Here is a 26,971-nt window from a genome sequence, read left to right as displayed (position 1 = left end):
AAAAAAAAAAAGAATGGCCTCCAAAAAAATCTGATCAAGGAAAAAAATCCCTCACAGGTGTACCTAAAGACTTGGAATTTAGTTAATTCCAGATGTAGTCAATCTGTCAACCAAGAACAGCCATTACAGGTACTATTTTGTATATTTTGTATCTTTTCAAGGCACAAAAGGAGGTACATAAATGCCTTTGAATATAAACATGTTTTTAATTCTATGTGCTCCAATTCTCCATTAGGATGGAGAAGACCAACTTGACCCAAATTGCTTTATTTAAATACTGCTCACATCACAGTTTATTTAGCAAAGAGTATTTCACATGTAAAAACCAAGTCAAACTCTACTACAGTTATAAGCAAACCCCCAGGTATGAGCTAAATTAGACTGAGGTGCTGTTTGGAAACTGTATTTGCCACAGGTTGGATACTTCATCTGGGTCCTGTATCTTAAAGAGAGTATCACTACTGTAAGTTTTACACAAATGCCAGAACTTAAAGGAAGACTTTCCTATCTGTGCTAATGCAGAGCTAAGGCAGATAAAACCTAACCACTCAACACTACAGTTGTAGATAACCTTGAACTTCTGACCCTTCCACTTTAATCTTCCAAGTGCTGAAATTACAAGTTTGTGCCACTGTACACAGTTAACTGATACATTTTAACTTTAACCAAAAGTACAAGACAATAAAACTGACCGAAAAGTTTCATTTCCACCTATTCTCACCCCACAGGCAATCCTACTTAACAATAAAAAGGAAAGAAATAAATTAAAATGTTCTACCTATGAAACAGAAACATCCTGACAAAGGAAAATCTGATAAAAACCTACTATGTACTCATCTCTATAAAGAATGAACTTTGTAACCAGGAAGGCCCCAATTTTGTTAGAGAAGTCAAGCACACAGGAAAATAAAGAATAATGGTTGGCTCTGTCTCCTCCTGTGTGGCTCCTGGCTAGGCTAATCCTGATTCATTATTTATTGGCAGGACACCGGAAATCAGTATTCCGAAACTGGTGTACACACTGGCATTGCCTAGGTCGTAACAAAAAAATCTAAATGCTGGGTCCCTCCACCACCAATGTGATTTGATTCTGTGCAGCCTGGCCACTTGCATTTTAAAATCTCTTCCAAGTGATCTTAAAGTGCACAAGATTTGAACACCACTGTTCTAAAACCAGCCTCTACTACCCAAGCATGGAAAACTACCACTAGTAAGATGAAAAGTCCTCACTGTGATCTTACAGCATCTCAACTTCCTACACCTCCCACCTATATATTCCACAGATCCCCAACCAATGTTCCTGCCACAACTCACCATGCACTTTTGATACAGGCTTTTTCCCAAGTGAGAGGTTCTTCAAATTTACAGGCACTAATTCTGCGTACTGATGATCAAACTTCAATCAACTTCCAAAAAACAATTTAAGAGTACCTTGCAAAAGCCTTAACTAACTCCAGGTTAAGCCCCCACATAGATAGCTACTCTTCCCTCTTTTCTATCAAACCTTGAACAAAGCACTGCTTTTAGTACAGTGCGTGTAAGAGCTTGCCTTTCTGCTTCCTCTAACACACTGTACATCCCATGAGGACAGAGAGACCATGCACATTTATCTTCAAGTTCAGGGCTCAGAAATGGATGAAACTCAAAGAAATTCAAAAATTACTTACTAAATAAATGTGTAGCAATATGAGAAAAGACAGAGACAGTTCAATGGAAATCCTAAATTGGTTAACTCGTCAAAATATTTCTCTGTGCTTGATGAAAGAGGCTGCTTTTTAGGCAGATTCAGAAAGGGAAATACAGAAAGGAAACACAGATTTTTCTCAAATCTCAAAGAAAGAAGAAAATACCTTCTTTGAGGAGATGAAAAACAAGGGACAGAGAACTGTAAGTGTGGGAAACCCTGACTATGCCTCACACCAGGGAAAGGTGCTCATGGATGCTGTCGGTTGCTTCAAAGTTTAAAAAAGAATTTTCAGAAATTCATTATGCTTTTTTAGTAAAATGAATCTATTCTGCCCTCATTAACATGCTTCATTTTACAGTTCTGTGTGTTCAGACATCACTAGGACATAAGCTCTTGAAGAGTGGACTGTTACTTTGTCTACTGCTCACTCCAGGTCTGCACACCAGGCATCCAGATATTCCATATGTGATCATCCCCAGAATGATCACGGAAAGCCGATGATAAAGGATGATGACCCTCAGGGCCAAGTGTTTTGTTTTAAACATGCTTTTCTCTCAGCTCACTAGCCCACTACTCTTGTTCTCAGGAATGTTTCCTCATTTTGGTATTTTGTTTGTTTGTTTGCTTACCTGTTTTTCGAGACAAAGTTTCTCTATACAGATCTGGTTGTCCTGGAACTCCTTCCGCACACTAGGCTGGCCTCAAACTCAGACATCCTCCTACCTCGGTCCCCCAAGTGCTGGCATTAAAGGCGTGCACCATCATTGCCCTGTATTTCCCCATTCTTAATTCACTGTCTATTATTTATATTCCTAACTGTATGTCCCTGGCCCAGTTCATTGTCTTGGGACATAGAGCAGATCTTGAGCAACTTCAGCAGGTGCCCTAGGACTCAAATCTATACCTCTAACACTTCTACCTCCCTACCAGTCTTCATACACCCAACCCTGCCTGCCCAACCAGTCCCACTTAATGTTCTTACATAGCTTTTTTTTTTTAGCACTCCCACAAGTTATACTGTAACAGAACAATTATCTATATACAAGTGTTTATGGATATCTCTTGTATTTTTTTTTTTTTTACCCTATGAATCCTTGAGAACAAGTTCTAGGATCCTCCCACCCAGCATAAAAAGCCTCACGAATATCACCAGAAATTCCTGCTGGAAAAAAAAAAAAAGGGTGAACGATTAAGTAAAAAGTAATACCAAACCTTTAACTAGAAAAGTTATCAATGATTTCCCCATGGATCTTTATAATATCCAACACATATGATTGCAATGCCAGGCGCTGCTTCCAGGCTATTCACATAAATTAACTCTGGTAATCTTCAAGCCCGCCACCAAACATGGATATTACTTCCACTTTAGATGGGAAAACTGAAGCATAGGGAGGACACACAGGAAGTAGGTAGCAGAGCTTCAAACCCAAGGTTACGGCTATAGACTCCATACCCTTTACCATCATTCAGCACAGTGTTTCTGACCATAGAGCAGCTATCATACCCATAAAGTTCATCATGCTCTTCTGAAACTCCCAAAATACTAGAAAGAATATACAATTATGGTAAGGGGATACCTTTATCATGTTAGGAAAGGCAAGGTTTCAGAATGCAGCAAAAAAGGATAACAAATTACAAAAGAAAGAAGGGGGAGGTTTTGCAGCACAACACCAGGCAGGCTGAATCTAGTTAAGAGGTAACCCCGGACTTAACATTAATCAAGGCGGGGCTCATGTTCCATATGTAACAGTGGACACTAAGATCCTACAGCACAAAGGGTGGCATACTGCAGTATCTAAAAATGCAGGGTTCAAAAGTCAAATCACTGGTGCCCAGGTTTCTAAAAGAGAAAAACCTTTCTAACAGAGTAAAAACCTACAAAAATAATCCTTGCCAATCTCAGTGATAACATCTTCAACATTTTATTTTAAAGAATATCTTTATCCATTCAACCCAGTCGAGATGGTTATCATCAAGAAATCTGACAAATGCTGGAGAGGGTATATAGAAAAAGGAATCTTTATTCACTGCTGCTGGGAGTGCAAATTAATACAGTCAGTATGGAAATCAGCAGTTTCTTAAACAATTAAAAATAGAACTACAATATAACCCAGCTATACCACTCCTAAACATATACCCAAAGGAGTCTATAACCTGCCATAGAGACCCTTGTACATCCATGTTTATAGCTGCTGTGTTCACAACAGCAAGGAAATGGAACCACCCTAGATGCCCATCAACAAGATGAACGAATAATGAGAATATGGTACATATACACAATAAACTACCACTCACCTGTAAAATAAAATGAAAGCATGAAACTGGCAGGAAAACTGATAAATCTGAAAAATGTAATGTTTAGTGTGATGTGGGAGTCCCCTCTGTGTGCTGAGATTATCATTAATGAATAAAGAAACTGCCTTGGCCTGTTGAGAGGGCAGAACTTAGGTAGGTGGGGAAGATGGAACTGAATGCTGGTGAGAAAGAGCCGCCATGGGGCTGCCAGAGTCAGATATGCCAAATCTTTGCTGGTAAGTCACTGCCACGTGACAATATACAGATGACTAGAAATGGCTTAAATTAATATAAGAGTTAGCCAATAAGAAGCTAGAGCTAATGGGCCAAGCAGTGATTTAAATAATATAATTTCTGTGTGGTTATTTCAGGATTGAGCAGCCGGGAGCGAACAAGCGGCCTCCCTGCAACATTAGTGAGGTAACCCAAATTGAGAAAAACAAAAATGCATGCTGTCTCTATATGCAGATTCTAGCCTATAATGTATGTACACACACACACACACACACAAAGTGTATATGTGGATAATGTCTAGAAACTCTAAGGAGACCAAGAGGGAAAAATATTAGGTGGTAAGGAAAGGCGGGGGGCAAAAGGACACATGGTACATGAAAGAAGGAAATAACTGGGGTGGTATCTCAGGGCAACTGGGGAGCTGAAGATAAATCACATTTGTTTTAAAATCAGAATGGAAGACTGCTGGGAGAAGCGTGAGCAGCAGTGCAGCAGGCCACGAGGATAGCAGTGGCCTCCAGAAATTATCTGACCACTGGAGCCTCAACCCCACACCAGGAGGAACGACCATCTGAGCCTTGGACCCGTGGCACCTGGAGGAACAATCACCGAAGGCTCTCCTCTGTCTACACCTGAAGAAACAATCAACCGAGTCACTGCCCCCAACTACACCAACTGGAGGGAAAGGGAGCCCCTGAAACACAGGCTTCACCTGTTCCAACTGGAGGAAGAGATGGTAGACGACAGGATAAGAATACACTCAGTAACATAAAGAGCAATACAGCCCCCTACCAGAAACTAGTGGTTCTACAATAGCAAGACCTGAACATCCTAACGCAGGTGAAGCAGAAGAAAATGACCTTAAAAATAACTTTATGGAGATGACTGAGGCCCTTAAAGAGGAAATGAAAAATTCCCTTAAGTAAATGGAAGAAAAGACAACCAAAAAAAAAAAAAAGAAAGAAAAAGAAATCAACAAATCCCTTAACGAAACGGCTCAAGGCTTAAAAACTGAAACAGAGGCAATAAAAAACACTCAACAAAATTATAGAAGAAAACTTTCGCAACCTAAAAAAGGACATGCCTATGAAAATACAAGAAGCTTACAAAACACCAAACAAACTGGACCAAAAAAAAAGTCCGCTCACCATATAATAATCAAAACACTAAACACACAGAATAAAGAATATTAAGAGCTGCAAAGGAAAAAGGTCAAGCAATATATAAAGGTAGACCTATCAGAATCACATCTGACTTCTCAATAGAAACAATGAAATCCAGAAGGGCCTGCTTAGGCATTTTATGCTGACACTAAGAGACCTTGGATACCAGCCCAGACTACCATACCCAGCAAAACTTTCAATCAACATAGATGGAGAAAACAAGATATTCCAAGACAAAATCAGATTTAATCAATACCTATCCACAAATCCAACCCTACAAAAAGAACTAGAAGGAAAATTCCAACCGAGGGAAGTTAGCTACCACCCACACAAACACAGGCAATAGATAACCTCACACCAGCAAATCCCAAAGAAGAGAATTGAACACACAAAACCACCAACAATAACAAAATCCAAAACAAAAATAGCAAGAACTAGTAAGCACTGGTCATTAATATCCCTTTAAAAAATTAATGGACTCAATTCGCCTATAAACAGTCACGGGCTAACAGAATGAATACAAAAACAATCTATCCTGCTACATACAAGAAATACACCTCAACTACAAAGACAGACATTACTTCAGAGTAAAGGGTAGGGAAAAGATTTTCCAATCAAATGAATGTAAGAAACAAGCTGGTGTAGCTATCCTAATATCTAACAAAATACACGTCAAACTAAAATTAGTCAAAAGAGATGAAGAAGGTCATTTCATATTCATCACAGGAAAAATCCATCAAGATGAAGTCTAAATTCTAAACATCTATGTCCCAAATACAAGGGCACCCTCATTTGTAGAAAAAACATTACTAAAGTTTAAATCACACATCAAGCCTCACACACTAATAGTGGTAGATTTCAACACTCCACTCTTACCACTGGACAGGTCTGTCAGACAGAAACTTAACAGATAAATAAATGACCTAACAGATGTTATGGCTCAAATTGATTTAACACACATCTATAGAACATTTCACACAAACACAAAATAATATATACCTTTTTCTCAGGACCTCATGGATCCTGCTCCAAAATCAACTACATACTCAGTAACAAAGCAAATCTCAACAAATATAAAAATATTGAAATAACCCATCTTATCAGATCATCATGAATTAAAGTTAGAATTCAACAACAATGCTACCCCCAGAAAGCCTACAAACTCATGGAAACTGAACAATGCTCAACTGAATCACCACTGGATCAAGAAAGAAATTAAAGACTTCCTAAAATTCAATGAAAATGATCACACAACATTCCCAAACTTCTACAACTAATAAACACCTTCAGTTATGTGGCAGGATACAAGATTAACTCAAAAAAAAGTCAGTAGCCCTCTTATATACAGATGATAAACGGGCTGAAAAAGAAATCAGAGAAACATCATCCTTTACAATAGCCACAAATGACATAAAATATCTTGGGGTAACTCTAGCCAAACAAGTGAAAGATCTGTAGGTCAAGAACTTTAAATCACTGAAGAAAGAAATCGAAGACATCAGAAAATGAAAAGATCTCCTATGCTCTTGGTTAGGTAGGATTAACACAGTAAAATGGCAATCTTACCAAAAGTAATCTATAGATTCAATGAAATACTCATTAAAATCCCAGTAAAATTCTTTACAGACCTTGAAAGAACAATACTCAACTTCATATGGAAAAACAAAAAACCCAGGATAGCCAAAACATTCCTATACAATAAAAGAACTTCTGGAGGGATCACCATCCTTGACTTCAAACTCTACTATAGAGCTACAGTGATGAAAATAGCTTGGTATCAGCATAAAACCAGACAGGAAGACCAATGGAATTGAATCAAAGACCTGGATATCAACTCACACCTATGTACATCTGATTGTTGACAAAGAAGTTAAAATTATAAAATGGAAAAAAAGAAAGCATCTTCAACAAATGGTGCTGGCATAACTAGATGTCAACATGTAGAAGAATGAAAATAGATCCATATCTATTGCCAAACACAAAACTCAAGTCCAAATGAATCAAAGACCTCAACATAAAACCAACCACATTGAACCTCATAGAAGAGAAGTATACTTGAATGCACTGGTACAGGAGACCATTTCCTAAATATAACCCTAGTAGCATAGAGAGCAACAATTAATAAATAAGACCTCCTGAAACTGAGAAGCTTCTATAAGTCAAAGGACATGGTCAACAAGACAAAACGACAGCCTACAGAATGGGAAAAGAGCTTCACCAAGTCCACGCCTGACAGAGAAGTGATGTCCAAATTATACAAAAAAAAAATCAAAAAGCTAGACATCAAAAGAACAAGTAATCCAGTAAAAAAGGGGGAGGGGTACAGACCTCAACATAAGAATCTCAAATGGTTGAAAGATACTTAAGGACATGCTCAACATCCTTAGCCATCGAAACAACTCTGAGATACCATCTTATACCTGTCAGAATGGCCAAGATCAAAAACATTGATGACAACTTATGCTGGAGAGGATGTAGAGTAAGTGGAACACTCCCCGTTGGTGGTGGGAGTGCAAACTTGTACAGTCACTTTAGAAATCAGTATGGCGGCTTCTCAGAAAATTAAGAATCAATCTACCTCAAGACCCAGCAATACCACTCTTGGGCATATACCCAAAGGATGCTCAATCATACAAAGAACATTTGCCCAACTATGTTCATAGCAGCATTATTCATAATAGCTAGAACCTGGGAACAACCTAGATGCCCCTCAACTGAAGAATGGATAAGGCAAATGTGGTACATTTACATAGAGGAGTACTCCTCAGTGGTAAAATAATGACATCTTGAAATTTGCAGGCAAATGAACAGAACTAGAAAAAGAAAAAAGAAAAACATACTGAATGAGGTAACCCAGACCCAGAAAGACTAATATATACTCACACATAAGTAGCTTTTATACATAAAGCAAAGAATAATCAGTCTACAGCCCACAACCCTGGAGAACCTAGACAACAAAGAGGACTCTAAGAGATACATACAAGAATTCACCTAAGAAAGAGAAAAAGACAAGATATCCTGAGTAAACTGGGAGTATGTGGGGTGGGGGACATGGGGAAAGGTAGAAAGAGAGGGAGGAAGAAGGAAGGAGAGTGGGGAAAACATATAGCTCTGTCAAAAACAATAAATAAAATAAAATTTAAAAATAAAAATCAGAATGGTATCTAATACATAATTAAATTTTTTAGATGTAAATATGTAGTTTATAGCCGGGCGATGGTGGCGCTCGCCTTTAATCCCAGCACTCGGGAGGCAGAGGCAGGCGGATCTCTGTCAGTTCGAGACCAGCCTGGTCTACAGAGCTAGTTCCAGGACAGGCTCCAAAGCCATAGAGAAACCCTGTCTCGAAAGACTAAAAAAAAAAAAAAAAAAGTAGTTTATAGATTTATTCATTTCCAGCACTCCTTTCTCCCATATTCTTTTTTTAATTAATTTTATGTGTATGGGTGTTTAGCCTGCATTTGTGTCTGTGCACCAAATGCACATCTTTTGCCAACACAGCACAGAAAATGGTGTCAAACATCCTGGGACTGGAGTTACAGATGACTGTGAGCCACACAGAAACTGAGCATAGAACCCAGATCCTCAGGAAGAACAGCAAGTTATTCTTAACTGCTAAACCATCTCCCCAGCCCCAATTCCCCCAATTTTTAAAAATTTCCTATGTGAAACTGGATAGCAACACGTAGAAGAATGAAAATAGACCCATATCTATCACCATGCACAAAACTCAAGTCCAAATGATCAAAGACCTTCACATAAAGCCAGCCACACTGAACCTTATAGAAGAAACTGGGAAGTACACTTGAACACATTGGCACAGGATACCACTTCCTAAATATAACCCCAGCAGCACAGACTCTAAGAGAAACAATAAATGGGACCTCCTGAAACTGAAAAGCTTCTGTAAAACAAAGGACACAGTCAACAAGACAAAATGACAGCCTACAGAATGGGAAAAGATCTTCACCAACCCCACATCAGACAGAGGTCTGATCTCCAAAATATACAAAGAACTCAAGAAATTGGACACCAAAAGATCACATAACCCAATAAAAAAAAATGGAGTATAGACCTAAACAAAGAACTCTCAACAGAGGAAAAAAAATGGCTGAAAGACACTTAAGGAAATGTTCAACATCCTTAGATATCAGAGAAATGCAAATCAAAACATCTCTGAGATTCCATCTTACACCTGTAAGAATGGCCAAAATCAAAAACACTGATGACAACTTATGCTGGTGAGGTTGTGGGGTAAAGGGAACACTTCTGCATTGCAAGCTGGTACAACCCCTTTGGATGTCAGTGTCTGAGTTTATTTCTCAGAAAATTAGGAAACAACCTTCCTCAAGACCCAGTAATACCACTGTTGGGTATATATCCAAAGGATGCTCAATTGTGCCACAAGGACATGTGCTCAACTATGTTCATAGCAGCTTTGTTTGTCATAGCCAGAACCTGGAAACAACCTAAATGCCCCTCGACAGAAGAATGGATGAGGAAAATGTGGTACATTTACACAATGGAGTACTACACAGCAGAAAAAATAACGACAGCTTGAATTTTGCAAAAAAAAATTGATGGAGCTAGAAAACATTATTTTGAGTGAGGTAACCCAGACACAGAAAGACAATTATCACATGTACTCACTCATAAGTGGTTTTTAAACATAAAGCAAAGAAAGCCAGCCTACAAACCACAGTCCCAGAGAACTTAGACAACAATGCAGACACTAAGAGAGACTTACATAGATATAGCCTACATGGGAAGTAGAAAGTAGAAAAAGACAAGATCTCCTGAGTAAATTGGGAGCATAGGGGCCTTGGGGGAGGGTTGGAGAGGGAGGGGAGAGGAAGGGAGGGGAGCAGAGAAAAACAGAGCTCAATAAATATCTATAAAAAAATGTATAAAAGATTTTCCTATGTGAGTTTTCAGGACCCTAACCTGTGACAGTTAAAGAGGGAGTCCTATACCTTAAAAAGAGTAAGAATTGCCACAGACCAGTGAGTGCTACAGGCTCACAAAATACTAACATCACTAGGACCGCATTTCATTATACATAAGGTTAGACTATATGTCCTCAGAGGTACATTACAACTCTTCTACACACGAAAACTGAAAGTGCTTTCTTTACTTTCTGAGAAATCTGGTTACAATGCCAATGTTTGCAATATCCGATCCTCTTAAACGACAAACTTGAAGTAACTGCTATAACCACACTAACGATGGCAGCAACAAAGCTCAGTCCAAGATGGAACACACGGTCATGAATACCCAGGGAAGAACCTTGCTGGCACGAAACACTGCAAATAAATACAGAGTAGACAAGAGTAGAGTATTATGGGTAAATCCGACGACTGATAGTTGTGTACAGCTTATGTGATCAGTCATGTAGCACCATCTTAACATGGGAACTTACTTAAAGCAAGGAAAATCACAAATGTTTTAAACATGGGATCTGTCAGACTATTAGATTTCAATTCCATCCATGGGCTTACCAATTCTTCAAGACCTCATAGTGGGATAGGGATGGAGCTCAGTTAGTAGAGTGCTTGCCTAACATGCAAGAAAGCCTTGGGTTCGAGCCCCAGCATTGCGTGAAAACGAGTGTGTTTGCATATGCCTGTAATTTCAGTACTTGGAAGGTGGAAGAAAGGGTGTTTAGAAGTTCAAGGTCATACTCTGCACAACTAGGCAAGTTTGAGGCAAATGTGGGATCTCTGAGACCTTGCTGGAAGGTGGAAAGGAGAGAAAGAGAGAAGGAAATGACAAGAGAGAGCCATATAATTCCAATACATGCACAGTTACCTAGAATTTTAATCCTTTTGGAAGAAAAGTTACACAAAAGCCAGGCAGGCACAGAGGCACACACTTGATATAGATCGGAGAGAGAATGGCAAGGATATACAAGGAAACGGTCTTTTAAAAATGCAAATAAACAAAAAGAAATTGAAGCAGCATCTTTCAAAATGACAAGTCCCCAAATCAGTAGTACTCAGGTACTCATGTCATTTTCAGTTAAACAGACACTCTCCTTACCACATCATAACCCACTGGGCCCTGAGAGCATAAGACCTGCCACTCAAAAGAATGTACACATGGGAAACGTGATTTGAAAGAGCATTAGCCAGTGCCACAGCCACCACAGACAGTGCCTGTTATAGTGCCTTCTAGCAGCTCTGCCCATGTCCGGGCCTAGAAACCACACAAGACAAGCCACTGCCTCTTTCCGTAAGACTTATTACCCAAATGACCAACAATTTCCCACTTATGAACTAAAATTTAGTAAATATGTTTAATCAAGCTGCTGTTTGATTAGACCCATTTATTATGACTAGACAGCATTTTAAAAATTATTTGCCATGTGATCTTCACAGTCAAATTTGACTTCTATACAATCAAACTTCTATCCACTTGCCAATCACAAAATAATTTGCAATTCTGCTGAGGATACTGATCAATATACTAAAATCAATGTTATCCTTGGGTTTCCAAAGTTTAAGATTTGAAGTACAAACACATGGGGCAGGGAGAAGTACATATATTCCTGAATGATCAAAAGAAATTTCTTTTACCAAATACTTTTTAAAACCATGCTGCAAAGGGGGCAGAAAAAAATCAGTCTTTCAAAGGAGACTTGGATAATATGATCAAAACGGTTTCCTTTACAAACTGCAAAACCATCCCTGTATTAAGCTTATAAATATACCTGAAATAGAAACCCTATGACCTAATGAGATGGAACCCATTATAACCAGCACTATTTCTACCGAAAACTGAGAACTACAGTACTACACTTAAAACGCTGCTTGCCTCAAACCCGATTAAGATAACATGTCAGAAGCCATGCTGAAGTCACAGAAAAGTGAAGAGGCCTTGCTGGTGAATCTACTAGGCCTTGATTCTCAGGCCTCAGGAAACACATCCAAGTTTATTTCTAATACAGTTTTCTGAACTTTCATATAAAAGCAGACAAATATAGGCGGGTAAATAATGTCAATTTTAATTATATAACTTGCTCACCCTCATTGGGGACAGTCTTATCTCTAATTTGCCTTTCCAGCAAAAATTAAAAAAAAAAAACTTGCTACAACAGGGGGTTGGGGAGGGCAGAGACTAAGGTTCTAAAGTTGTGCCATTCTGTATCAGTGGCACTAGCCACTTAAACTTTAATTAATATTAAATAAAATTTAATTTCTCTTCAGTCACATATGAGGGGTTTAAAAGTACATATGGCTAGTAACTCACGTGGTATTTAGATCATAGTGCAAAGTTCTATTAGGCAGTGATGTTGTAGAAAAACTTCGCCAATGTCAATCTTCATTAAAAAATCTTTGATAAATTCCTGGTTCTCCCCTACCTTCTTCCCTAGTCTGACATTTCTAACAAGCTCCATGGCAGTGCTGAAGTATCGCAACACTGGCACAGGTGTTCTCTAACCAGTAGAGGGCCAGTGTTCATGTCTGTTCTTTCCCAATCAGCCACAGACTAATACTTCTATGAAATATCAGAAAAATGGATTCCAGAAGGTTCTGGGGGGAAAAAAACACATCAAGCAGAAAAATATAAGTTAATACTTTTATTATTATATTTAAGAGGTAAAATATCTTTTCTAAGGAACTTCATAAAATATGTCTATTATAAGTACTGTACATGACTCAACCAAGAGACATTAACAGTTCCGACCTACACAATTCTAACAGCTATTTTAAGTAGTTAGATCTATAAAGACTCATTTTATATATATATTTTTTTTTTTTTGGTTTTTCGAGACAGGGTTTCTCTGTGGTTTTGGAGCCTGTCCTGGAACTAGCTCTTGTAGACCAGGCTGGTCTCGAACTCACAGAGATCTGCCTGCCTCTGCCTCCCGAGTGCTGGGATTAAAGGCGTGCGCCACCACCGCCCGGCCTCATTTTATATTTTTACAATCATCTTTCTGAAGCTTGCCATTCATTAATCTTTTCTAACTCTATAAGCTCCTCGATGTATTTTTACAATTCAAGTCAAAACTGTTAATTCCATTAAGTAGAATACTCTTAAATCCTTAACATGGTATCTTACGGAATATGCTTTAATAGGCAATCTAATGATGGCAGGGTCAGGATATGGTCTGTCCCCATAGGCCACTTGTGTGGAAAACCTGAGCCCTAGATGGTGACATTGCTTTGGGAGATGAGGCATCTTTAGGTAGTGGAGACTAGCTGGAGGTGGTAGGCAGCTGTGGGGACCTCCACGGTTCTACAGAGATTCCCTCTGCTGCCTTACTAACACCATAGACATCGCCCCTCACACACCTGCTGACACAGCTACAACCTGGCCACCAAGTTTGGCCAGCATGCCTCCCCATCTACTTCTGTCTGTCTCTGGCACAGCAACCTTACAGTAGCCAATACTGATGTCATCATTTACAGTGTGAGCTAATCCTGTCATCTGACCAGCAATGATGATGGTCTAATGCTTTCACAGGAACCTAACAGCTGAATTTGGACTGCTAACACTGCAAGAATTGTCAAGCCAAACTACAGGAGTCATAACAGAGAGTCTGTTAAATTATGTAAAGTTTCTTTCAGTAAAGAAAACCTATGATCTGTACCTAGTTTATCAGGCATAATTTTTCAAAGGACTTCTGAGAACATGAACTTTATTTTCTTGAACCCAAAGCAAACAGCACACACATTTCTTTACTATATACACTTAGAAAGGATTAAGTCCTTAGAGGAGAGGCTCTCAACCTTCCTAATGCTGCAACCCTTTAATACAGTTCCTCAGGTTATGGTGACCCCTAAGCATAAAATTATTTTTGATGCTACTTCATAACTAATTTTGCTACTGTTATGAATAGTAATATAAAACTATCAGTGTTTTCCAATGGTCTTAGGTAAGCCCTGTGAAAGGGTCCTTCGACCCCTGAGGGGTTGTAACCCACAGGTTGAGAACTGCTGCCTTATAGGAATCAGTGACCTTTACCAAACCTATCAAGAAAAATAAACTGATTCTTCTCTTCAACTTGTGTTCCAGTCTGATAAATAGCTTCTATAAGAAAATCTATGAAAATTCCCAAGTCCAATGACTTGCCAGAACTGCTCTCTGGAGTCTCTTACTGCTCTAGACTTCTGTTATCAACTTGTTTTTATTTATTAAATCACACAGTAAGAACCAAGAACCTTAAAAACAAGAAACTTTTCTACAGTAACAGCTGGTTTGATGGAATCTGATATGATCAACTTGTCACATTTTTAGAAAACTCCACTTAATGTTCACAGAACTTGCAAGACACTACATACAAGCCTTGAGATATTACCATAGCTCAAGTATTTTGTTTAATTATAACAAGGATCTGTTTGGCTTGCTCCTTCCTTAAGCGTATGTGAATAAAGGCAAGGGCCTGGGCTATTTACTTTGGGTTCAGGAAAAAGAAAATCCTCATATATGGAATGAAGCAAAAACAAAATGAATAAGAAAAAAGAAAAAAGAGAAAGTGTCATGCACTTTTGCCACAACTATCCCGCTGGCCCCATCTGACACTGAGAAGTCCAGAGCCCTCTAAGGCTGTCTGACAACTGACCCCTTACTTCCCACAACCTTGGACCCTACAAAGGGGAACGGGCATGGAACACCTTCCAGAAGAGCAGAGGGAGGAAGAAGTCTAGGAATTACCCCTGGGAATGTTCAACAGGTGAAGGCTGCTCGCAAAAGATGATTACTCTGGAGTGACTTACATCAATGAGTCTTAATTTAAATCTTTTGGTATGTGGGTAGAAAAAGTGGAGGATAATATGAGAACCACAAATGACAAGAGATTTGTACACTATTCTTTGGCCTTAAAAGACAAACCAATGACTACTGAAAATGTTACAACCAAACCAGAAAGACCTTTTCTCCACCTGAAGTCAGCCCTTCTACGTAAACAATCTTTGGATTCAAAGAACAAAAATTTTCAGCTAGGCATGGTAGTGTATGTGTCTTTAATTTCAGCAGTTGGGAGGCAGAGGCAGCTAGATCTCTATGAGTCAAAGTTCAGCCTGGTCTACTAGTGAGTTCCAGGCCAGCCTGGTCAACATAGTGAACTTCAGGCCAGCCTGGGCTACATAGTGAGTTCCAGGCCAGCTAGGGGTACACAGTTAAGACCCTGTTTCAAAAATAAATAAAAATAAAACCAAACAAATACATATATATTTTTAAATAAATAAATATGTGATGACATAGCATACAAAAATTTCAAAATATATTAGAAATTTAACTATTGTATAAAAATTTTACCTATAAAACTAGATGGATGAATATTCCTTATAAAATCCTTAAAGAATACACAAGAAAAGGAAATACCCCTTCCGATTATTTATAAAACTCAAGTACATATTCATTACTTGCCATTTATATTTGGAAACACATCCTGAAAAGATTCTAATATTCTACTTCCTAATGCTCTTAAAATTTTCAAATATTGTCTTAAGTTCTACAGTAATGGATAACATCACCATGGAATTCTGCTGAAAGACCCAGGGCTTTTTCCTCATTAAAACGCTTTAAGTCAGAAGCTTGAGCAGTGGTTCGGCAGTGAAGAGTACTTGTTACTCTGGAGAGCGCCTGGATTCGATTCCTGAAGGACCCACAGGTGGCTCAAAACTATTTAACTCCTAGGTATTCACATGGTACACATTCATATACATAAAAGAAATCTTTAAAAAAATTTTAAGACATTCCTGATTACAGAGGGGAAAAAAGTTCAGAGTTTTAAAACGTCCAAAAGGAGCTTAAATCATGTCACATGTACCTTGCATATTCTAAAGTTCCCAGGACAGGGTAAGAACGGTAAAGGACATGAAGAATACGGAGGAAGATGCTACCACAAGTTATAGAAACTAACATAGATACTACACACAAAATATTTTTCTCTGGGTTTTATCCAAACAATTTAGTTCAGGATGGGAGCAGCAATGGACATTTTAAAATAACTCTATTTTACTACCTTCAGGACTTTTATGGAAGTAGCAGAATTTCTCATGAGGGTATCAACGCCTCCACAACACAAACGAAAGAAAAGAACATTCTGGCACGGAAAAGCGACTGCATTCTCCTTCTGCACGTCATGATTACTGTGTAGCAGGCTACTCCTAAACTCCCGAGTGTATTACAGGGAAGGAGGGCGACTGGGCTTTCACTGTATTTCCCCCCTTTAAATAATAAATTCTTGAAATGGAAAAGTAAAATTGGATGCATACTTAGGAAAAGTATGTTCGCTGACCTAGCGACTAAACCAAGATGGTACACTCAAGCGTCTAAAACCATCTTTGGAGTTGCCTTGGATGTAAAAGATTTGGGTTCAAATTTTACCTCTACCCTTTTCTAGTTTCATGGCCTTGAACATGTTACTTCGTTCTGCTGAACTGGAGCCCAGCTTCAGGAAGTGGCTATAGAGCAACAGAGCTATAGAGCTATAGACCAGTGCCTTCCAGCCCTATGGCCCCAGCCAGCGCCCAGCTGAGTGCTAGAGGTATACAAAGTATTCAATGCCTGCTGGTTCTCTGTTGCTTGCTCACAAGTATGCCACATTCCAAGGCAAATAAGTGATCCTTAAAGAGCAGACACCTTAGCCCTAGCTATTACTTTATGTATTCCAGAGTTTGCAGTATTACTACCCGGTACAGAAGAATGCAGACAACCCCATGAAATACACTGTAGCTTTTTGCTTGAACTAAATCACAGCATTTATGAGGGATGTAGGTAAAAGAAACTCTCTAAATATTTATCAAGAATAAAACTATCGTAGGCTTGGCAGTAGGCAATGCAACCACTGGGGAAAGTGGAATAAAGAGGCAATTTCTCCAGGGGATGTGAATACTGTCGCTGTCCCTGTACCAAAGGTGCTTTTGCAGGAAGACTCTCTGAATCCTACAACCTGTTCAAAGCGCACATGAGACCCACTGGTCCTTACCAACTTCCCTTGGAAGTTGGAGAGCACAAGCAACGACAGAAGGAAATCTGAGGTTATGAAGCCTCATGGTTTAACACAAGAGGGCATAACCACAAGGTAGGGCTTGGAATTAAGCCATGCTTCCAAGAAAACCAAAAATGTTTTCGAAACTTAAATAAACCAAAGAAACCTCCAAGATACAGTGGCCTCAGGGCATACTGTTTCTGATAAATCTTCTGTAATATTCAGCTGGCAAAATCATAAATTGAATGCCGTTCCTAAAGAAAAATAATCTGCTACATTATATTATTTGCTACTTGGGACAGCTATAAAGAAAGTATACCAATAAATACAAAAAACTCCCTAGTGGATCTTCCTAAAATGGAAGGCCGAACTGATTTTTTCACTCCACTTTCAACTGGTTCTCCAACCTCTAGCCTGAAGTCATATACTGAGGAAGGCCTCCTCACTATGTTACTATAAAAATAATTGGAAAGATATTTGAAAATTGGGGTAAAATCATATCCAGTTTGCATTGCTATAACGTAGACGCTAAATGGGAAAAACGAAGAAAAATAAAAACCATGACTCCAGGGAACCGAACATTACAGAAACACAAACTAACTTCACTACACCAGGACACCAGCTCAAACTACTTGCTATAAGCGGAGCTTCCAAAGCAACAGCGGGGAGAGATCTATGCAACGTATGAGCTTTCTCTGTGTGCCTGTGCACATGGAGACCAAAGGTCAAGGTTTCTTCCTCAATGTCGCCCCCTTATTTTTTGAGACAAAGTCTCTCTGGAGCTTACCAGTTCAGCTATGCTGGTCAGCAAGCCCCAGAAATTATGGAGCTAGCCACCATGCTTAACTTTTTCATGTGGAGGCCAGAGACAAATTTAGGTCCTAAAGCTAGTACGGCAAGCACTTTACCCCATGAGCTATCTTCCTAGCCCTCGGGTTAGCTTCATAATCCACTCATCAAGAAAAACATTTCAACACAGAAAAACTAATAACCCATCTATGACGGAATTCCAAATTAAGTCATACCACTCCACATTTTCCCAGGCCTTTGCGAAACCACCTGCTAGGATTGGCATAAAGCATGCTACATGACAACTCATGCCTAATCATTTTATCATACACAGATCTGAAATCCTTCTATTGCCAGAGAACCACAAAGTTCACAAAAACTCTCTCGGAGGTTGCCAACCTGATCTTCCAACTTGGCTTCCGGCTAAGCTACTGTGCCACGCACAGCCAATGGGACAGACCCACTCACCCCATCACAGTAAGTTGAGCATTTGTAGCTCTGCGAACGGAGTGGTGTCTGTCCAGACTTCTCCAAAAGCACCAGAAGTAGATCTCCATGGAGTGTGCCAATATGGGGGTCTATTGGCATGATATTCTTATATATCACTTGGGAAATAATCAAATCCTAGGCAAAATATTTCAAATACTCTAAAAGCTGTCATTATTTAAAATATCCATTTTTTCTGTTCAGGGATCTGTTGCAGCAGAAATGAACAAGTTTTTTAAAGGGTGGAGGATAAGGCACACACAGCCCTAGAGAAAGATGTTCAGAGATGCCAGGGATTCACTAGAAACCTTAGCCAGATTACTAATGGTCTATAAAGCCTAATTTGGAGAACACGGGCCTACGAGCTCAAAATTGAATTATACTGCCTTATTAGATCCCACACTCGTGAAACCACAGTCATATTAGTCATAACTGAAACCAGGAATACTCTGTGTACACAAATATAAAGTGCTTGCTTATGCATTTTTAATTGGATCAAATAAAACTGAAGCTGCAAACAAACTCACATTTCAATTATCTCTCACTAGTGCGGGGATTTCCTAATAACCTCGTTTTAAACCCCAAGGAGCTGCCAAGCCCTCTGCACATCTGACAGGCATGGTCCCTGAAAATTTTAGGAAGGACATTCTCCGTTACTTCTCAATAGAAAAGAAAAAAACCTGAAGGGGACAGATTCCGTTTCTATTTTCCTTTCCTCCCCAACCCCCTCCTTTTCTTTGCAAGCTCTAACATGCAATCTAATAACGCACCAAACTTGGCAGCGGGGTGGCTTGGTGGCTTGGAGTCTTCAGGGCTCCAATTTTCGGGGCGAGTGCGCGCTAGTGCGTGAGGAGCCGGCGGGAGGGGCGCGCGATCCGGGGACGCGCCGGGGCCCCCGCCCCCTCCCGGAGCAGCAGCCTGGCACCGGCCCACCCTCCTTCACCCCTGCAAACAGACGCAGGACGCGGAGCGGAGCAACTTCTCCGCGGGGGCGGCAGCCACTGGCGGACGCGGGGGCGGCCCTCACGCGCCGCGGGCCGCTGGGGTCCCCCGGGAAGCCTTGGCAGGCCCCGCCCCACCGCAAAGGCCCCGCGCTCGGGGTCTGAAGCGGGACCCCCGAAGCTGGGCGCGCGGCCCGCAGGGGCGCTCTCCCAAGGACGGAGGGCGGCCGGAGCGCGCGGCAGCCTGGCAGGGCGGACGCTAAGCCCCTCGCCTCAGGCCCCGGGGCCCTCGGCCTGGCCGCGCGCCCGCCGGCCGCGCTCGGACCCCTGCCCGGCCGGGCCTCGCGCCGCCGCGGCCCCTCATCCCCGGTCCATTCATAGGGCAGCCCCATCCCTGCCAGCGGGATGGAGACAGGGTCCCCGCGGGCAAGACCAGCCTGGTGGGGCCAGGCAGGAAAATAAAAAGTTAAGAGAAGAACTTACCTAAAATGGCTCCTGCAGCAGCCAAAATACAAACAGCTATTATTTGGTGAAGTTTAGCTCAGACACCCTGCAAGGACACCCTAACCCAGCTCAGGCCCGCCTTCCCCGCCACGCCATTGGGCTTCGCTGGCTCAAAACATAGAATCATTGGTCCTCTGGGCTGCCGCTCAGACTGAAGCCCGTTTCAAGCTTGCTTGCAGGAGCGAGTGATGGGCTCGCTCCATTGTGCTCGTATTTGCATGGATGTGATCGCGGCGCTGATTGGCCGATGCCGACGCCGCCCCGCCTCCTACCCTGGCTCTCCCCGCCTTGCAGACAGCGCAGCTCGCGGCCCCGCCCCCCGGAACGAAGCGGTCGGGCCGCGGGGGCGGGGCGGGGTTGGGGGTCCCGCGGGCGGAGGGGGCGGGGCGGGTTGCTGCACTCCTCAGCTTGCAGGCAGGGGGCGGGGACCAGGGCGCTGGCTGGCCGGCGAGCCGCCCTGGCTCAACCTGCTGTTGGAGGTCTTGCAGGTAGTGGACAAGCGAGCTGGAAAACCTGGGGCTGGCTCTCCTGGGATGGGAGAGGATATACTGGGGGGTCCCATGACGGGAGCATCCCGCTGATTCCCAGCTCCTGTACACTCAAGCGTAGAGAGCAAAGGATTCCAGCGGACAGGAAAAGAAGATGCTGAGAGGCCAAAGGAAGCGAGGAGCCGGATCGTCTATCTCCAGCTGCTTCTCCTGCCCGCTCCGCCTGGCTCCCTAGCACACAAGGAGCTTCTTCCCAGGGCCCTGCACACCCCGGGAGTTTTCCAGCCCTGAGGATCCTGAAGCGCATTGGATATGCTTCAGTAAAATCAGGAGTCGAGCCATGGTGTGTTTATTTTCGGGCCTATCTCCGTTACCATCCTTGTAGCATCCTCAAGGACAGGGCCTAGCATATGGCAGAGTCAACCAGTTGTTATCTTCGGTAATTCGTTTTTTTAGCAACTAATTTTTAAGTGCCCACTAAATACCCGACATTGATCTGAGACGTAAGATATAGCGGTCAATAGGACAAAGCCCTTCTGGTCTCACCGAACAGGCAAAAGAAAGGCAATAAATAAAGTAAATAAATGAATCCAGGGGAAGGAAGTGATGAATGCTGTAAGAAAACAGACGGAGGGAGGAAGGAAATCAGACCAGAGATGGGGAGGAGCAGTTAGGGCCGGAGGGATCTGGAGCCTACCCTGCCTAGCTGAAAAACCCTCAAAGCGTCCTTCCCACCCTGGGACCCAGTGATCACCTTTCCTCTTCACTGCAGCCCCATCTGGAGTGTTTCCCCAGTGCATAATTAAGGAGGGTGGGGACCCCACCAAAGACTGGTTGAACTCTGACTTTAGAAGTTCATTTTACCTTAATTAAAGCAGGAATGATCTAAGTCCGATGATTTCAAGAGCAGTTTGTGAGAAGTGTTTAAGATGAGTGCGGTTTGAGTGTGTCAAGGGTAATCACACCTGGTTAACAGAGCTTTTCTGTCCCGCTCTCCTCCCTCCCACAGTATTTTTAGCTTCCCAGAGATCCCAGTTTTCCTCTACCTTTCATCTGTGCCCCTAATCCTCTTCTGAGTCTTACTTCTTGTCCTGGCTAGTTTTATGTCAATTTGATACAAGCTAGAGTCCTCGGAGGAGGAAGCCTCGGCTGAGAAAATGTCTCCATAAGATCTGATTGTAGGCAAGCCTATAGGCCATTTTCTCAACTAGTGGTTGGTGGGGGAGGGCCCAGCCTACTGTGGGTAGTGCCCTGGGTTCTATAAGAAAGCAAGCTGAGCAAGCCATGAGGAGCAAGCCAGTAAGCAGTCCATAGTCTCTGCATCAGCTCCTTCCTCCAGATTCCTCCCCTGTGTGAGTTCCTACCCTCACGGCTTTTGATGATGAACGGTTATATGGAATATAACCCTTTTCTCCTCAAGTTGATTTTAGTCTGGTTTTCATCACAGCAATAGTTATGCTAAGTAAAAGACTTCATTTCTTGTTTGGTCCCAGAGGTTTGTCCAGCTTGAAAATGCACAGGCAACAGCCCCACATCACATAGCCGGCTCACCTGGCACCTTTCTTTCATTCATTTCAAGGATGTCCAAGATGTCTCACAGCCCATGCTTCCTTCTCTTTCCCTGTCCTGAGATGTTAAGGACAAGCTCTGTCATGGGCATTGTTTTGGATACAAAGACAAAGTATTATGGCCGACAACGTTCCTGTCTCATAGGAACTTGTAGTCTAATTTGGGACAAGGCAGAGAAGAGAAACATACATCTCTAGGACCACCAATCCTGCCAAGATTGTGAGTGAGTATACTGGTAACTAACTGTCCTCGCTCTGGCCTCTTAAGGGATGGATAGCTTACTTACCTTCTAAGCCAACTGCTGCAAACAACTAAAGGACCAGGAAGCCGGTAGTAAGACCCCTTCAGCCCAAGTACGAGGATCAAGGGTTCTGCCGCTCTCAACAGTACTCAAGGGACTGACATCTATGAATTTGTCACTCCTGGGGTGAGGCTGAGCGAAATAATAATTGGACAGAGGGAGCAGCACTTATATGCCAAGGCACAAAGGCACAAGAGAACCCAGGGAAGGGCAGGAGCTGGGCAGAGAGAAAAGGAAGACTTGATAGTAATTGCCATTCTCAAACTTTGAGGAAAGTCAATAGCATAAGACACAAAGGCTCAATGTTAGGTGGTAAGGCCAGGAATCAATAGGAGTCCATGATGGATTCACAACAGTAGAAAGCAAAGGAAGTGCCTGAGGCTACATTCAGAAGACAGGAAACTTCAGGCTTAGTCTTGAAAGACTAGGTCTGCTGAACTGAGAAGGGTTAGTGCGACCTGGCTCTTAAGCATATTCAGAGCAGTTAAGGCCTTATAAAGCAGTACTGAGCTCTTTGCTGAGTTCTGTCCAGAAGAAGAATACTACTGTACTATACTGGGAGGGAGGAATAAGTGTAAGGTATAGACGAAAAGCAAATTCCAAAATGACTATTCGTTTGGCCTGTTATAAGTGTGGCTGATGGCTTCTGCTCAGGGATAATTCTCTTGGAAGCCATATAACATGAGTCTCAGTATTGCCCATGAGACAGGGAAAGGAAGGAAGTTGACTCACAGCTCATCTTTCATTGGGCAGGGATTCACACCAGTTATTCATGACTAGCAAGTCCCCAAACACAGGGGCAACAGGGACCCTGGAGAGAGGGCCATGAACCAAAGCACTATCAGGATCCACTTGTGTGAAGTCAGATGGACCCCACGCAGAGCTGCTTGCCACAGCAACTGCGAGAAGACTCAGGTGATGTCATGATGCTACAAAGGCCTAATGCAAAGATGAGACCAGAGATAAAAGAATTCTGTAGTAATGCCCCCATTTCCAGAATGTTCTAGGAGGAAAGAAAATGTATTAAAACGCTAAATGGTAGCCTCGGGCTACCTGCACTGCTAGAAGTTTCTTATAGTAACTCTACAAGCAGGCAATGGAGTTCCATCATTTCTGGGCACCTCCCAAACACTCCTGGGGCTCTGCCAAGCTCGCTGCCTTCCCTTGTCTGCTGATCATTATCCAGAGGAGAACCAGGAGATGGCAATCGTGTGAGTCTGGACTCCTAATTGACCTCAAAGAGCAGAACCCCTGTGTTTACCTGCACTGGATGGGCAACAAACAGTGTCAAGTGGCTGAGATACGCAGGTTGATTGTTGCATCCAGTTGCGCACCCTGACTAACACAGGACTTGTCTGATGCCATTGAATTCTCTGTCCTTCCATGTTTGTAAATTCAAGTGCTAGTGCAGTGTCTGGTACATAGCAGGCATTGCTCAAAGTATGAATGAATGTGTTGAGTCTGGTCTGCAAGGCTCAGTGATCAAACAGGAGGCAAGGTAGCAGGTAGAAAGTGGTCCAGCCAGGAAGAGTGATTGGCATGTGCAGAGGTAGAGAGATTAGGGAAAACATCGTTGGGTCTTGGCGCTGGTAAGGGCCATGATGTAAGAGGGAGATGGCCAGAGTGAAGCTAGAGAGAGGGCAAAGACTGGATCATAAAAAGGAAACCTGGTTAGAGGTGGGTATGATAAAAAAATAAATCATATACACATATGAAATTATCAAAGAATAAATTAAAATATTTATTTAAAGGGAAAAAATAAGTTCCCCGTGATAAGACACTGTGACCAAAAGCAACTTGGGGAGTAAGAGTTAGGTCAAAAACTCAAGGCAGGAATCTAGCAGCAGAAACTGAAGCAGAGACCATAAAGGACCCCTGCTGACTGGCTTGCTCCTTTTGGCTTGCTCAGGGATGGCATTGCCCACAGTGGACTGGGTATTTCCACATCAATTGTCATTCAAGAAAATGCCCCCATAGGATTGTCTACAGGTCAATCTAATGAAATCATTTCCTCACTTGAGGTTCCTTCTTCCCCAATGATCCTGGCTTGTGTCATGTTAAGAAAAATAAAATTTAAAAAAATTAAAAAAAAAACAATCAAATGTACTCAAGGTCAACAGCAACAAGTAACAAAGGAAGTTTTTGAGCTGCCATAGCCTCACCTGGGACTGGGTTTTTCCAGGAACCCATCCTGTTAAGTAGGCCCCAAGATGGGATTGCACAGTGGTAGAACATGAAAATGCTTGAAGTACTGGTCTGACTTGTAAGCACGGAAAGAGACATAGTCCTAGCAAATATTCTAATGTTAAATATTAGTTTCACATTCTGCAGAACTTTCTATTTGTGTGTATTTAATTTTAGTGGAATATGAGTTCTTACTTTGTAGTAAATGGAAATAAACTTTTGAAGCATTGTAAAAGAAAGTATAAAATTTATCCTATAGGAATTCTTCAAGGATTTCAAATTAAGATGTCCTTTGGTCACACTTACATTTAAGGGTGATCTCATTAGCTGCCTAGAAAAAGAAAGGATTAGAAAAGAAGAGCCAAAATTACAAGTTTTTAAGACAACACTTACCATTTTTCCAAATCACTCACTGCATGAGATTGTAGACAGAAGTTTCTGACCTACCCAGTCCCACAGTTGTTCAGTCCAAAAGAAACACACAAAGGCTTATATTAATTATAAACTTTTTGGACCATCAGCTCAGGCTTATTACTAACTAGCTCTTACAATATACCCATAATTTTTATCTATGTTCAGCCATGTGGGTTTGGTAACTTTTCTCAGTAAGGTATTCTCATCTTGCTTCCTCTGCATCTGGCTGGTGACTGCATCTCTGCCTTTCCTCTTCCCAGAATTTTCCTAGTCTGGTCACCCTACCTATATTTTCTGAGTGGCTATTGGTCAATCCACATTTTATTAAACAAATACAAGTAAAAAATCTTTACAGTGTACAAGAGCTTTATCCCACAGCATTATTATCTGGGGTCTTTGATGGAGCTGAAGATGAGATAGTTATAATTATAGGTTCTCCTCAGTTATGATAAAAGATAAATTAGATATAAAACATTAGACTCACAAAGATAAATAGATGATAGGGTATTTTCTCTGACTTTGCCAAATACAAATATACTAAATATTATAATTTCAATTTTTGCTTGATAACTGTTTTTTATATGTAATTTTACTAAGTTAAAGTTAAAACCTTCCCTTTTAATTATAAAGAAAAGGGGGAATGATGTATGCTGTGAGTGTGTTTTATTACTATTGGTTAATAAAGAAACTGCTTTGGCCTGTGGCAAGATAAAATATAGATAGGTGGAAAATCCAAGCAGAGAGAGAGAGAGAGAGAGAGAGAGTGATGTGGGATTTCCCTCTGTATTCTGTGATTACCATTAGTGAATAAAGTACTGCTTTGAGCCTATGGCAGAGCAGGAAGGGGTGGAGCAGAGTTAGGCAGAGAGGACAGGACTGAATGCTGAGAGAAAGAAGAGTAGAGTTAGAGAGAAACCATGTAGCCCTGCCTGAGACAGATGCCTGAATTTTAGCTGGTAAGCCACAGCCACATGGCAATACACAGATTAATATAAATGGGTTAAATTAATATGTAAGAGTTAGCCAATAAGAAGCTAGAGCTAATGGGCCAAGCAGTGATTTAAATAATATAATCTCTGTGTGATTATTTCGGTTCTGGGTGGCCAGGACAAACAAGGACTCTCTCCTGCTACAAAAGAGAGAAAACTAAGGCAGAGTCAAGAGAGAGGCAATCAGTCCCTGGAGAAGCAAGATTTGAGGTAACATACTAGAAAGCTTATGGTAAAACATATAATAATAGAAATGGGTTAATTTAAATTATAAGAGCTAGTTAATAATAAGCCTGAGCTAATAGGCCAAATAGTTTGTAATTAATATATTTCTGTGTTATTGCTTGGGACTGGGCAGGCAGGAAATGAAAGAGCAGCCTCCAGTTACATAATATGCCCAACCAAGTGCTTTGGGATGAGTATTTTTCAGAATTTGTGTATCCTGTAACCTTTTGGGGGCATTTTCTTGGGAACTACATAATAGCATACCCACAAATGCTCAACTGACCTTGCACTATTAAAGTGTATAAAAGATTAATAATTCTTAAAAAAATTATTTGACCACAGAACTCTTTTCTTATTTCACAGCTATTACAACTGATATCACTTAGGATTAAATTTGGCTACATACAATAAAAATGGCTTCAAAGGAACGCTGGAGAGATGACTTAGTGCTTGAGAGCACTTAATGTCCTTTCAGAAGATCTGAGTTCAGTTTTGAGCACTCACTTTAAGTAGCTCACAACCACCTGTAGCTCCAGCTCCAGGGAAATCTAATGTTTATGGACACTGACGTACTTGCATTCAAACGCATAATTAAAACTTTAAGAAATAACTCTAAAAATAAAAGAAATAGCTGCAGAGAAATAATACTGATAAAATTAGTTTCTTCTTGTGTAAGAACCACAGTGTACAGGCAAGCAGTCTGCTAGTAGCATGGTACATTGTGCATACTGGGCAAGTGCTTTATTACCTTTTTTTTTTTTTTT

General features: G+C 41.3%; 1 protein-coding gene across 5 annotated transcripts in view; it reads right to left on the bottom strand.

Annotated features, from left to right (window-relative positions):
• The window catches only part of Chd6 (chromodomain helicase DNA binding protein 6), a 148,486-nt gene extending 128,370 nt beyond the window's left edge, over positions 1-20,116 (bottom strand). For all 5 annotated transcript variants that reach the window (XM_050150720.1, XM_050150724.1, XM_050150722.1 and 2 more), the window contains exon 1: positions 20,017-20,116. The gene's annotated coding sequence lies outside the window, so the exon portion shown is untranslated. The remainder of the gene's footprint in view (positions 1-20,016) is intronic.
• Positions 20,117-26,971: the final 6,855 nt, after the last annotated feature.

The sequence above is a fragment of the Alexandromys fortis genome, unplaced genomic scaffold (genome assembly GCF_014885135.2).
Source record: "Alexandromys fortis isolate MF-2015 unplaced genomic scaffold, M_Fortis_MF-2015_v1.1 scaffold_27, whole genome shotgun sequence".
Lineage (NCBI taxonomy): Eukaryota > Metazoa > Chordata > Mammalia > Rodentia > Cricetidae > Alexandromys > Alexandromys fortis.
Note: the sequence above shows the minus strand (reverse complement) of the source record. Positions and strands in the feature narration are given on the sequence as shown.